Source organism: Lotus japonicus, chromosome 4 (assembly GCF_012489685.1).
Source record: "Lotus japonicus ecotype B-129 chromosome 4, LjGifu_v1.2".
Taxonomy (NCBI): domain Eukaryota; kingdom Viridiplantae; phylum Streptophyta; class Magnoliopsida; order Fabales; family Fabaceae; genus Lotus; species Lotus japonicus.
In genome coordinates this window covers 19,509,976-19,525,187 of record NC_080044.1, presented here as the reverse complement: position 1 = coordinate 19,525,187, position 15,212 = coordinate 19,509,976, and positions in this window count along the sequence as shown.

The following is a 15,212-nucleotide window of genomic DNA, read 5'->3' as shown; positions in this document are numbered from 1 at the left end:
TCAGTTTTTCAAAGAAACTAAAAATCTTCAAATAAATAACTAAATAGAAAATAAAATCATAAAACAAGAAGCACCGTAAAAGTTACAGAGACAAGATATCATTATTTTCACTATCATCAATATTGTATAAACTGAATTAAGTACGCACTGATATTATGATTGTTAAGAGATGACTGTAATTTGTAACACTACTGCATTTCATGGACAATATCTAATTAACTCTATCTAAGTTGACTATCAAGCAATTTTACAATCGTATTGTTTTGAGTAAAAGGCAAAGAAGCAGAACAAGAGGGTTTCACTTTCCCTGAATGAAAAGAAGACATATGTCTCCTAACTTGAAAAAGGTTAAACATATTACTGTAAAGGTTTGAGTATACATGGAATAAAACAGTATAAGTATGGTTAAATGGGTAATTTATGTATGTCAAAATTTAAATAAAGAAATACTTTCGGTTTGGTTTGGATCGGTTCGATTTTGAACATGAGAACTGAAAACCAAACCGAGCCATTAACAAAATATCGGTTTTTGCGGTTTTCGGTTTTTTTTGGTTTTTGGTTTTTTAGATCGGTTTGAGTGGTTTTATTTGGTTTGGTTCGATTCTGAACACCCTTATTTCATGATCCTATTATTTACTCATTCTTCCATTTTGTATTCACCATTATATATTGCTTCACCCCTTTTTAAATCATGAAGGGGAAAGACGGAAATCCTTCAATTTATCTGCTTGGATTGATAAAATAGATTTTTTCTCCATTGTCCCTGGTAGGCGGTGGTTACCAAAGGTATGATCGAAGAGTCAAAGACAAAAAAGGGAAACGAGTTCAAACTTAAAAGTAATAGTCACGTGAGACTTTATTCAAAAATAAGAGAAGCTTTTGGTTCTAAATAATTTTCGTAAATTATCTATTATTTTGGTTTATTTAATGTGGTGATTTTTTCCTATGATTTGATTTGAGTTTTATTAGAAGTGGTTCATTTTGTTGTTACATATCGATTTCTCTTCGAAATTGACATTTTGAATCAAAATATATGTTATTATTATTCTTAGTTATTATAAATAGAAACATTGATATGAAAAATAATCAATTAAATATTAATAATTAAACATGTATTAAAAAATTAAAAATACTGATTTAATATATATACAAAAGTTTGAGTGAATTTAAGTTTTATAATTTAGTTTCAAAAAAAAAAGTTTTATAATTTAAAATATTTAATTTTTTTCATATTTAAATAAGTAAGAAATCATGGTAGATTGAAACAATTGTTAAAATATATTTACTAAAAAGATACAAAACATAATATTACACGAAATTTAAATTGTAAATAACAAAAGTCACCCGTGCAGGGCACGAGTAATTCCGCTAGTTGAATTTAAAAAGACGGTACAGATTCAACTCTCTCATTAAAAGCTCACGTGACTCTTGTTTTTATCGCACAACAGCTTTAATTTTATCTTTTGCTTTTTTAGTTTTTAACTTTTTATACACAGAACTGACAGAAGCCACTTCCAGCCCAAAAGTTATCAGAAAAAAAACTTCCATGAAAGTCAATTTCACAAATCTCCTCCATGGATCTAGTAGATAATTTATTCCCCTTATAATTTTCGTATTAGAGTCACAAATCTCCTCTAATGACATGGTGGGTGGCAAAAATTGTCTGATCACCATTTTTTCCGGTAAGACCTCCACCGGAGTGAAATTAGGAAAGCTGCAAACCTCCACCCATCCTGAGAAACTCTTCGATCACCATTTTTTCCGACAAAACCGCCACCGAAACTCCGTGGACTAGCTCTAAGATTGAACCACAAACACCCAATCCACTAACCACCCCCGCGACCAGCTCCGATTCATTCCCTCCACCGCTAAAAGCCTCCGATCCGCCGCACCCACTCACTCCGGGAACCATCTGAGCAAACTCATGCTGTAGATCGGCGGGTCAACCGTCAACAACAGCCACAACATGTTGCTCGTGAAATCTGTGAGTTTGCCATGGTGGTTCCGACCTCCCAGATGACGGTGGCGCTGTTCCAGATCTCGTCATCGGTGATTTTGATGAGGAAACAGTCACAGGGGGAGCAAGGATAGGAATGGGGAAGGTGGGACTGAGGGAGAATGAAGATGGGTCCGTTGGAGGGGGAGAATAAGGAAAGAAGATGAAAACTGGTTGAGAAAAAAGGAATGAACAGAAAAGAAGTCACGTGCAATTTTAAAAGTGAGGTCAGATCTGGACCATTTATTTTGATCGAATGGATAGTAATTAATGCTCTCATCTCTCACTATATATATACTTATTAATCTTACTAGTGTAAAAAAATATTTTTCTTATCTAAATAGTAAAATATGGAATGTTACAGTGCTCCCACCCTTTTAGGAATTTCGCCCCCGAAATTCTACTTACCTAATTAAATAGGCCTGGATAAGATTTCTGCATACTGCTTTCCAATTCCCAAGTGGCATCCGCTGTTCCAGCTTCACCCCAAATAACTTTCACTAGCGGTACTTGTCGCCCTCTGAGTTGTTTGATTTTCTTATCAACGATCTTTATAGGGGGTGCATTATAAGTTAAGTTATCCTTTAATTGTATTGCATCAAGTTCTATCACATGAGAAAGATCTGGGACGTATTTTCGCAGTTGTGAGACATGAAAAACATTATGTAGATTGGAGAGAAAAGGAGGTAGAGCGAGTTGGTAAGCAACTGGTCCGACCTTTTTCATAATTTGATAAGGGCCAATATACCAAGGTGTGAGTTTTTCAGATTTTATAGCTCTGCCAACCCCAGTCGTTGGTGTAACTTTCAAGAATACGTGATCACCTTCCTAGAATTCGAGAATTTTTCTCCTTTTGTCATAATAACTCTTCTGTTGATCTTGTGAGGCTTTCATCTTTTCTCGAATCATTTTAATCTGGTCCGTCATTCTTTGTATCACTTCTGGTCCAAGAATTAAAATCTCTCCACTTTCGAACCAACATAATGGTGTTTGAAACTTTCTCCCATACAATGCTTCATATGGGGTCGTGCCTATACTAGAATGATAACTATTATTATAAGTAAACTCTATTAGAGGTAAATGGTGATCCCAACTTCCTTTGTTTTCAAGAACACACGCTCTTAATAGATCTTCCAAGGTTTGGATAGTTTTTTCCGATTGACCAACTGTCTGTGGGTGGTATGCGGAGCTAAATTTAAGTTGAGTTCCTAGGGTCTTATGCAAACTTTCCCAAAATCTAGAAGTAAACCTAGGATCTCTATCTGAAATGATGTTAAGGGGTACATCATGTAGCCTAACAATTTCTCTTATATAAATTTGGATTAACTTTTCCAGAGAACTCTTAATATTTATGGGTTACGAAATGAGCAGATTTGGTTAATCGGTCTACAACTACCCATATTGCATCATGCCCTAAAGGAGTCCTTGGTAACCCGGTAACAAAGTCCATGACAATACTATCCCATTTCCATTCTGGAATATCTAAGGGTTGGAGCTCTCCTGAAGGCTTTTGGTGTTCTATCTTAGCTTTCTGACACACAAAACATGAAGTTACATATCCTATTATCTCTCTCTTCATCATTGGCCACCAAAACATTTTCTTCAAATCCTGGTACATCTTGGTGGCACCTGGGTGAATACTTAAACTACTCTTATGTGCTTCGTCTAAAACCATTTTCCTAATTTCCTTATTATTTGGAACACAGATCCGATTATTAAATCTCAAGATTCCATCTACTCCTTCCTTAAAATCTGGATCATTTTCTAAAATAGATCTCTCCCTTTTACTCTGTAGATCTTGATCCTCAAATTGAGCTTTCCTAATTTGGTCTAAAAATTCATTAGAAACTCTTAAGGTACCAAACTTAACACTTCTTGGGCCAAAAGTTATTGCTAAGTTAAGGTCTCTAAATTTTTCTATTAACTCCATTTCTTTAATCATCAAGGCTGACATGTGGAGAGATTTCCTACTCAAAGCATCGGCTACTACATTGGCCTTCCCAGGATGGTATTGTAACTCAAAGTCATAATCCTTTAAAAATTTCATCCATCTCTGTTGTCTCATGTTCAATTCCTTCTGGTCAAATAAATATTTTAGACTCTTATGATCACTATACACCTCAAACCTAGCACTATATAAATAATGTCTCCAAATTTTTAAGCCAAAAATCACTGCGGCTAATTCAATATCATGGGTGGGATAATTTTCTCATGTGGTCTTAACTGTCGAGAAGCATAGGCTACTACCCTACCTTGTTGCATTAATACACATCCTAATCCTAGTTTAGAAGCATGACAATATACTTCAAAATCTTTGTTTGGATCAGGAATAACTAATACAGGGGTAGTGGTGAGTTTTTCTTTTAAGGTCTGAAAACTGGATTCACATTTGCAAGTCCAAACAAAAGGTTGCCCTTTGCGAGTCAATTTGGTCAAGGGTGAGGCAATTCTCGAGAATCCTTCTATAGATTTCCTATAGTATCCTGCTAACCCTAGAAAACTTCTAATTTTTGTGACTAATTTAGGCATTTCCCATGCTAACACTGCTTCAATGGGTCTACAGAAATTCCTTACTTAGTAATCACATGGCCTAAAAATTTTACTTGTTCTAACCAAAATTCACACTTAGACAACTTAGCATATAATTGTTTTTCTTTTAATATTTGTAGTACTATTCTAAGATGAATCTCATGCTCCTCTCTCGTTTTGGAGTAGATAAGAATATCATCAGTAAAAACAATTACGAATTTATCTAGGTAAGATCTAAAAATTCTATTCATGTAATCCATAAATACAGCATGAGCATTGGTTACTCCAAAAGGCATTACTAAGTACTCATAATGTCCATATCGTGTCCTAAAAGCAGTTTTAGGAATATCCTCAGGTTTAACTCTTATCTGGTGATATCCTAACCTTAAATCTATTTTGGAGAATACAGCAGCTCCCCTCACTTGATCTATAAGATCATCAATCCTAGGGAGTGGATATTTATTTTTTATGGTTACCTTATTTAACTGGCGATAGTCTACACATAACCTCATACTGCCGTCCTTCTTCTCTACCAACAAAACTGGAGCTCCCCATGGAGATACACTAGGCCTAATAAATTGTTTCTCAATCAGTTCCTCTAACTGTTTCTGTAATTCTACTAATTTCAAACGTGACATCCTATAAGGATCCTTATTAATGGGTCCGGTTCCTGGGATTAGATCTATAGAAAATTCAATTTCCCTTTCGGGAGGAAGACCAGGTATATCGTATGGGAAAACTTCTGGAAATTCTCTAACTATCGGCAGGTTTCCTAGGCTGGGATTATTTTCTCCTTCCATAGAAGATAACATCACATAAAATTGAGCTCCTTCTTTCAATGAAGCATGAACTTGACTGGCAGAGATAAATCTCGAAATCATAGGCTCATAGGCAGTGTCATATCCGAAGGATAAGGTTTTCTCATGACAATTCAGGTGGACATGATTAGCAAACAACTAATCCATTCCTAGGATTATATCCGATTGAGTTAAGGGTAAAAAAATTATACAAATGAGGTAATGAGGTACTTATAGAAATGTTAGTAGGTAAGGAAACGACTAAGTCATAAATTAAGGGTGTAACAGGTACATTCAATTGTCTCACGCAATCCGTTGAGATAAATGAGTGAGTAGCACCCGAATCATACAACACATTTAAAAGAATACCGCTTATAAAGCATTTACCCTGAATCAGATCGTCAGCTTGGGCGACCTCAGTACCGCTCATGGTGAATACTCGTCCTCTTGTTTGTGGCCTCCCTACTTGTCGATGATTGTTCTCATTGTTGTTGTTGTTGTGGTTGTTGTTATTGTTGTCGTGTTTACCGTTGTTGTTGTTGTTGTTGTTGTTGCTGCTGTTCTTGTGATTGTTGTTGTTCCCGTGACCTGCATTGTTTCGATTGTTGTTGCCTCCGTGATTGGCGGTAGTGTTGCGATTAAAGTTTCCTCCTTGATTGTTGCCATTTGCTCCTCTCCGGTTGGGACATTCCCAATTGTAATGTCCTGGCTGGTTACAGCTATAACAAACCGGCCCTTGGTTAGGACAATCCCTTACTAAGTGGTCCTCCACATTTAAAGCACTTGATAACCACCGGATTCGTTTGACGTGAACCATTATTGTCCTTCGAAAAATTAGGCCTCCCAACTGAAGATGGGGATCCCGCATACTTTGATGGAGCTTGATATGGGTTTCTTCTATCTGGTGCTCGTCTTACGTGTCTTTGGGGACCAAAGCTTCTAGATTGAGCTAACAATGACTTGTGATCATCTTCAAAAATTTTACACATGTCTACTAGGGTTGAGAAATCTCTAACTCGTTGGTAACCTATAGCTTCTTTAATTTCTGGTCGTAGACCATTCTCAAATTTTACACATTTGGATCGTTCGTTCCCGGCCACCTGATAAGGAGGGTAGAAAAGAGCTGGTTCCTCGAACTTACCCGCGTACTCTCCTACTGACATGTTTCCTTGTTTAAGTTCCAAGAACTCCATCTCCTTCTTGTTTCTTACATCCTCAGGAAGATATTTCTCAAGGAAGATTTCCTTGAAGACAAACCAATTGATTTCCCTACCTTCATTTTCCAATCTCTGTTTCACATGGGCCCACCAATTCTCAGCTTCCTCTATTAGTAAGTAAGTCGAAAAAGCGACTTATTGATTCTCTGAGCACTGAAGAGCTCCAAAAATTCTTTCTAATTCTTTTATCCACAAATGAGCCCCATCAGGATTGTATCCTCCCTTAAATTGAGAAAGGTTCCGCTTTAAAAATTTATTCAACCACTGATACTCTCCTTCCTCAGCAACTTGTACTTGAGGTTGAGCTTGGCCATTAGCTTGATTTTCATTTCTTTCCAAAATATTCGCCAAGCGCTGAAGGGCATTAGCTATGGCTTGATCTTGTCTTCTAGCCCTTCTTATCCTGCATTCACAACATTAGGCATCCTATTCCAATCATTCTAGTATTTTAGAATTGTTTTGAACCCCCCGCACACCTAAGGATGTTAGACTATATTATCTAGATCGACCTGCTCTGATACCACTTTGTAAGGACTAGATTTCTCATTATTTAATAACTATATATAGTTATATATATAGTTATTAAATAATGAGAAATCTAGTCCTTACAAGCTGCAAGATTTGGAAGAAGAAGAATCGTACTTCATTGCTCTGGGTCGTCGTGCACCACCTCCTCTGCGTCGCCTCCCGTATGTGTCGTCGAACAAGTCTTCGCCTTACTCGTCGTCCTCCTCTACCAAGCTTCACAAGAACCTAGAAATGGAAAAGGGGGAAATTGGGATTCGATCTCATCGAGGAAGCGGAGAAGTAGGGGAAAAGAAATTAGAAAATGTATTTAATTTTGGTACGTGGAAAAAATATATTAAATGACATGTCAACATTTACAAATGTCATGTGAGCACCCCAACTGGTAAAGGGATGAGACCCAACCGATTTACTAAGTTAAAGGATGACAACCAACGAAAATTTTATGTAGGGTCGTATCCCGATTTCCGACCATAGTATAGGGACCCCGAACATAAATAAACCAAAAATATTTTTAAAACATTACAGATTTGAATGTTATACTTTACAGTAGCATGTAGGTGCCTACTTGTTTATCTTAGTTTTCCTAAAAAAATATTCAAAATTCAAACATGTATAGAAAATTTGCAAAGCAAGTACTGATAACAATTTTAATACCAGGGACAACAATGTTGCATAACCTACAATTAAACTAATTAACAACCTGTTAAGCCAAAATTACAAGTACTACAATTCTCGACACCATGGTGCAAAAGTGGTTTCTCGACAGAAAGGGTTGGGCGAAGCCGGCAACTCAGCACACGATGTCCCTCAAAGACAAGTTAGTAAAAGCCATAACTCGACACACTCAGAAGATGAAGAAATCTCGATCATCTTAATGGAAGAGGCAGTTACCGAATAACAAGCAACTACAAGCACGTGCGTACACCCACGATGCCACGAATAGCAACGGTTGCCCACGACTCAGAACCATCCACGTGGCAATAGAGTCACGTGCGCGAAGACCATCGGCTAAACGTGGGGTATGGCGCCAAAATTCAAAACCCACGAAGCCATCGTGCATCCAAGGAAAACCGCCAAGAACATGGGCAGAAAGAACAATATAAATAGAGGAAGCAGCAGCAGAAGAAGAGGTTCCCAACTAAAAACTCTGAAAATTCACCAAAAGCTCTAAGCGTCCGCATCAATGAGACTTCGAGAGCAGAACGTGATGATGGAGGAGTATGTTGCAGAACCAACGCTTTAGTTTCCCTGCATTTCAGTTTGTTGATTTCCAGTTCTTGTGTGTAGCTTGTTTTGTCGAAATTTGCTTTCATGCTATTTTAGTTTGCTTGACTGTTTTGTAATTGACTCATATTCAATAAAGTTCAGTTTCGTTTGAGTTGTTTATTGTTGTCGAGAATACACTCGTTCACACACTACACTTTGGCAAAGCGTTTTCTCAAAAGGACCCCGAATCTAAACTTCCTTTAGTCGAACTAAGAGGATATTTGTTTACCAAAAATCTGTGTAAACAAATTGGCACGCCCAGTGGGACCGTTTTTGTGAAAACTAAGTTTTACAGAAGCATTTTGTGTGTTTGGGTTTATTGCATGCTATTTGGTATTTGCTACTTGTCTTGATTGTGATTTATATGCACCTGAGAAGTGGTAAGACTTTGAGTATGGCAAGTAATCGAGGAAGAACCTCTCCTCAAGGATCTAACGTGGGTAATCAGAGTAGCCCTGGGGGAAGTAGCGGTAACAATAATGAAGAAGTTTCTACTGGAATGGGGCATGGCACCAGTATGCCAACCCAGAACGTGGCAATTTCTGCAGTTGCAGAAATGCCTGTATCTACATCAGTACAGGCACAAATTGTTCCAACGATTACGAGGGACATGCCTTATGGTATGCCTACATCTATGATGCAAGGCATACAAGGCACGTATTCGACGTTCCCTGAAAATGTTCCCCCATTCAGCATACCCCCTTTTGGGGCAAATGGAACAATGTTAAACTTGGGAAGTCGAGTTAGTCCCCCTATTCCTGGATCTAGTTCACAAATTTATTTATCTACAGGTATGAATAATGGTTCACTTCAAGCCATTAGGCAGCAAGTAGATGATAGTAACCATGAAATGGTTAACATGCTATCTCGACAGATAGGTGAGCTAATCAACCCTGTGCTCCAAAATAATAATGCCAATAATCAGCATTTGGCACGACAGATGGATCGTTTGGCGACAGCCCTGGGGGCACCAGTCGAAATCCAACCGGCACCAGGGATTAACCAAATCCCGTTTCCTAACCATGTCCCTGCCCCGGTGCGCTATCAGGCGCCGCAACACCAAGAGATGAGGGCAAACCCTTTGTACGAGGCAGTGCAGCCACCATTGCAAAATGTGTATATGGTAAACAGGGAAGAACACGCTGATGGTGTGCTAGAAAGAATTCGACACCAGAACGCTGGGGGGCAACAAAATGTTGCTGCTGTGGTGGAGAAATTGTTGAACCAACATGGTTTCAACGTGGGTTTCGCGAATAGACCCCATTTTGTGTCAGCCTTTACAGAGGAGGTTCTCGAATCAGAACTTCCTCGAGGCTGGAAGGTCCCCAAATTCACTAAGTTCTCGGGGGATTCAGGAGAGTCCACGGTAGAACATATAGCCAGGTACCAAATCGAAGCAGGAGACTTAGCCATCAATGAAAATTTAAAAATGAAGTACTTCCCGAGTTCTTTAACCAAAAATGCATTTACCTGGTTCACCACCCTCGCTCCTAGGTCAGTCCATACATGGGCTCAGTTGGAAAGAATTTTCCATGAACAGTTCTTTAGGGGAGAGTGCAAAGTAAGTTTGAAGGATCTGGCTAGTGTTAAAAGAAAGCCAGCAGAGTCTATTGATGATTACCTAAACAGGTTTAGGATGCTTAAATCCCGATGTTTCACCCATGTCCCTGAACACGAGCTAGTTGTCTTAGCCGCTGGTGGTCTAGAATATTCCATTAGAAAGAAAATCGACACTCAGTATATTCGAGATATGTCTTTACTCGCAGATAGAGTGAGGCACATCGAATTGCTAAAGGCCGAAAAGTCAGAGGAAAGGGCCAAGACTACTAAGTGGCCAAAGAAGGAGAAGGTAGCGTACATAGATGCGGATTCAGTAGGTCAGAGTCCATGTGTCTATCGAGAAGTCCCGGCGGACGTCGATTTGAATGACGTCAATCTGGCTGAACTTCAGCCAGGGGATCCTTATGTTTGTAAAGCACTGAAACCACGTGAAAACAAACATGGGGAGGAAAACCCCAAGAACACGATTCCTGCTGTGAAAACTTATACTTTTGATGTGGCCAAATGCGATGCAATCTATGATATACTTGTGTCTGATGGTTTGCTTGTGGTCCCTAAAGACCAAAAACTTCCTTCTCCTGAACAAAGGAAAGGGAAGAAATATTGCAAATATCACAACTTTTTTGGTCATTGGACCTCACAATGTGTTCGTTTCAGGGACCTTGTGCAGGGAGCATTGGACTCAGGAAGACTCAAGTATGATGAAAAAGCCAAAGGTCAAATGAAGATCGACTCTGATCCACTGCAGATAGCTGAGGCCAACTATGTAGAGCCTTTCTACATTGGCATGGTCGACATTTCCGAAAAGCTGAGTCTGGGTTTGACGCTGGGAGAAGTAAGAGAAGAAAACATAGCTGTCGAAGAACCAGAGGTTGAGAAAGAAGTGAACTTGGAAGAGGTTTACCCCAAGGCTGGAGAAACCCTTGTCGAGTTTCTATCCCGCAGCAAAAATGGCGAGAAAGAAGTTATGCTGTGCCCTCGATGCAGCGCTGTTTTCGACAAATCCGCAGCCAAGGCCTATCAAGATTCAGAAATGAAAAGGCATTATCAGAGGAAGGCTCCTGTATCCAGGAGACTGAAGTACCCTCACGAGGAGTGGGTCGAGAGAGACCAGGAACTCGATGGCCATAAAGGCCAGAAAGCAAGCAATAAAGACAAAACTTACCTCCCCAATGCTGGATTGCCAAGAAACCAATGGTTCGGGCCAGCGCCTCCAAGGCCAAAACCATACCCTAAGTGGCAGAAAATCGACTTAGGCCAGGGATCCTCTTACATCAACAATTCCCGTGTGTCACGAAGCTACTCCTATGGCTCTGGGAACTACTATGCTCCTGAACAAATGACCAGGACTCAGTTCAGGCGTTTTTTGAGGGAAAGGAAAGCTGAGAGGGAAAGAGGTGGCAAGTTCCGTTCACTATGGGACATAAAGCCAGAAGACAACTCTTGCAATGAACCTAGTGTGGCGTCGATTATCAACCAGCTGGACCACGCCATCAAACAAGGAACAACCGTACCACCAAATCCAGCTAAGGAAAAAGGGAAGGATGTTGTCGAAGATGAGGATGAAGACATGCTCGAAGATTTCGACGACAGTGATGGAGAAGAGCTTAACATCATCTGCATCGTGTCCATCGTACCTGCAGAATTCGATAGAATCTCAGAGGTCACTGAAAGCGAGGAAGACTACTATGTCGACGACGAACCAGATGACAATCCTTTGTGTTATTATGTGATGCAGAGAGGATCTGTCGAAGATGAAAGAGCTATCTTCCAAAGGCCAACCGAGCAAATGAAGAGCCATTTGAAACCTCTATTTGTTTGGGCCAGAGTCGAGGAGAAGGGTGTTAACAAAGTCCTTGTCGACGGGGGAGCTGCAATCAACCTCATGCCCGGATTTATGCTCAAGAAGTTAGGTAAAACTGAAGCGGATCTAATCTCACATGACATGGTGCTTTCTGATTATGAAGGAAAGACAGGTTCTTCCCTAGGGGCAATTATGTTGAACATAACCGTAGGAACAGTAGCCCGTTCCACATTGTTCATTGTGGTCCCTTCAAAGGCCAATTACAATTTGCTGCTGGGAAGAGAATGGATTCATGGCGTGGGGGCAGTGCCTTCGACCTTACACCAACGTATATCCATTTGGAAAGCTGATGGAGTTGTCGAAAATGTACAAGCAGATCAAAGCTACTATTTAGCAGAAACAAGCTACGGTTGTAAGAAGAATTTCGAGAAGAGTTTAGCCACAATTGCTCCTTTAGACACAGTGGCTAGCCAATACTTCAACCCCTACTCAGAGTACTCAGTAACGTTGGATCCCATCCGGGGCCTAAACCTCAATGAAGCATGCAAACCTGATGCCATGAGTGGATGGCACAGTGATGAAGAGAAAGATGCCACTGTTGGGTGGCAAGCCAATGATAAAGATGATTAATTCGAGCATGGCTCGAATTTCGGCTTACGCAGCCGAAAACAAAATAAGAACGGCCTTGGAGGCCGAGAGGATGGCCAAAGAAATGGCTATAGATGAAGCTAGTGTCTCAATCCTGCCCGTCGAATTGACACCCCGGGAGGAGGCAACAACAAATAAGGATGACACGTGCATAGAAGAAAACGAGCAGAGTGCCGAGGAATGCGGATTCGAGGACCTTTGCAATCTGAGGCTAGATTGCATCTATGATGACGGCCCATTGGGCTTCGAGAAGCCAGTGGTCGATGTTTCCAAGAAAATGGAAGCGCAAGACCCTTTAGAAGAAGTGGACCTGGGTGATGGCTTAGAAAAGAGGCCAACGTACATCAGTGCTCTCATTGACCCGGAGCTAAAAGACAGGATGGTGAAATTACTCAAGGAATTCAAAGACTGTTTCGCTTGGGATTACGATGAAATGCCTGGCCTCATTCGAGAAGTGGTGGAATTGAAGTTACCCATCAAAGAAGACAAGAAACCAGTCAAGCAATTGCCCAGGAGGTTCCATCCAGATGTGTTGGTGAAAATCAAGGAAGAAATCGAAAGACTCCTCAGGTGTAAATTTATCAGAACAGCTCGATATGTGGACTGGTTAGCCAACGTGGTTCCAGTAATCAAGAAGAATGGAAAGATGAGAGTTTACATAGATTTCCGAGATCTTAACGCTGCCACTCCAAAAGACGAGTATCACATGCCTATTGCTGAGATGATGGTGGATTCAGCTGCTGGTCACGAATACTTAAGCTTGTTGGATGGTTACTCAGGCTACAACCAAATCTTCATAGCAGAAGAGGACGTGTCGAAAACAGCTTTTCGATGTCCTGGTGCCTTGGGGACATACGAGTGGGTGGTCATGTCATTTGGGTTGAAAAACGCTGGCGCGACCTACCAAAGGGTAATGAATACCATTTTTCATGATTTTATAGAAACCTTCATGCAGGTTTATATTGATGACATTGTGGTGAAATCCCCATCAAGGGATGACCATTTGTTGCATCTAAGGAAATCCTTTGAGAGGATGAGAAAATATGGCTTGAAGATAAATCCCCTTAAATGTGCCTTTGGTGTTATTGCAGGTGATTTTTTGGGTTTTGTGGTGCATAAAAAGGGCATCGAGATCAACAAGAACAAAGCTAAAGCCATTCTCGACACTAGTCCACCAACCAGCAAGAAACAACTGCAATCACTATTGGGAAAGATTAACTTCCTAAGGAGATTCATTGCTAACCTCAGTGAGAAGACCAAGTCATTTTCCCCACTTCTTCGACTTAAAAAGGAAGATGCGTTCCGCTGGGAAGCAGAGCATCAAAAAGCGTTCGATGAACTCAAAGCGTACTTGTCTAGCCCACCTATAATGGCACCACCTATAAGAGGAAAGCCAATGAAGCTGTACATCTCTGCCACGGATGGAACCATCGGAAGCATGTTGGCTCAAGAAGATGAAGATAGCAAAGAAAGAGCCATATTTTACTTAAGCAGGGTGTTAAATGATGCAGAAACTCGATACACCATGATCGAAAAATTGTGTTTATGCTTGTACTTCTCTTGCGTAAAGCTGAAATATTATATAAAGCCAATCGATGTAATGGTTTTTTCTCATTATGATATAATAAAGCACATGTTATCCAAACCTATCTTGCATAGTCGAATTGGTAAATGGGCTTTAGCCCTAACCGAGTATTCACTAACTTATGCCCCACTAAAGGCAGTTAAGGGACAAGCAATTGCTGACTTCCTGGCAGACCATACTTTGCCTCAAGAAATCATAACTTACGTAGGCATCCAACCTTGGAAGCTATTTTTCGACGGTTCTAGCCATAAGAATGGTACTGGGATCGGGATGTTCATAGTATCCCCAAGGGGCATCCCCACGAAATTCAAGTTTAGGATTAAGAGTAACTGCTCAAACAATGAGGCTGAGTACGAGGCATTAACATCAGGCCTCGAGATCCTGATAGCCCTTGGGGCAAAGAATGTCGTCGTAAAAGGGGACTCTGAGTTGGTAATAAAGCAACTTACCAAGGAATACAAGTGCATTAGTGAAAATCTAGCTAGGTATTACACGAAAGCTAGCAATTTGTTGGCCAAATTCGACGAAGCTAGGCTAGGTCACGTTTCCAGAGTGGACAATCAAGAAGCCAATGAATTGGCACAAATCGCGTCAGGATATATGGTTGATAAATGTAGGTTAAAAGAGCTTATCGAGGTCAAAGAAAAACTAAACCCCTCTAACCTCGACATCCTGGTCATTGACAATATGGCACCTAATGATTGGAGAAAGCCAATTGTCGATTACTTGCAAAATCCTGTGGGTACTACAGATAGAAAGACAAAATACAGGGCAATGAGCTATGTCATCATGGGAAACGAACTATTCAAGAAAAACGTCGACGGAACACTACTGAAGTGTTTAAGTGAAGACGACGCGTTCATAGCGATCTCGGCCGTTCACGACGGGCTATGTGGTGCCCACCAGGCAGGAATCAAGATGAAATGGATCCTATTTCGACAAGGGATGTATTGGCCTACTATTATGAAAGATTGTATGGAGTATGCCAAGAGGTGCCAAGATTGTCAGAGACACGCGGGGATACAACATGTGCCAGCAAGTGAATTACACTCGATCATTAAGCCTTGGCCATTCAGGGGTTGGGCTTTAGACCTAATTGGCGAAATTAACCCATGTTCTTCTAGGCAGCATAAGTACATCATAGTGGCTATAGATTACTTTACCAAGTGGGTAGAGGCAATTCCTCTACAAAATGTGACCCAGGACACGGTGATCGAGTTCATTCAGAATCACATAGTGTACCGCTTTGGGCTACCTGAGTCACTTACTACAGACCAAGGCA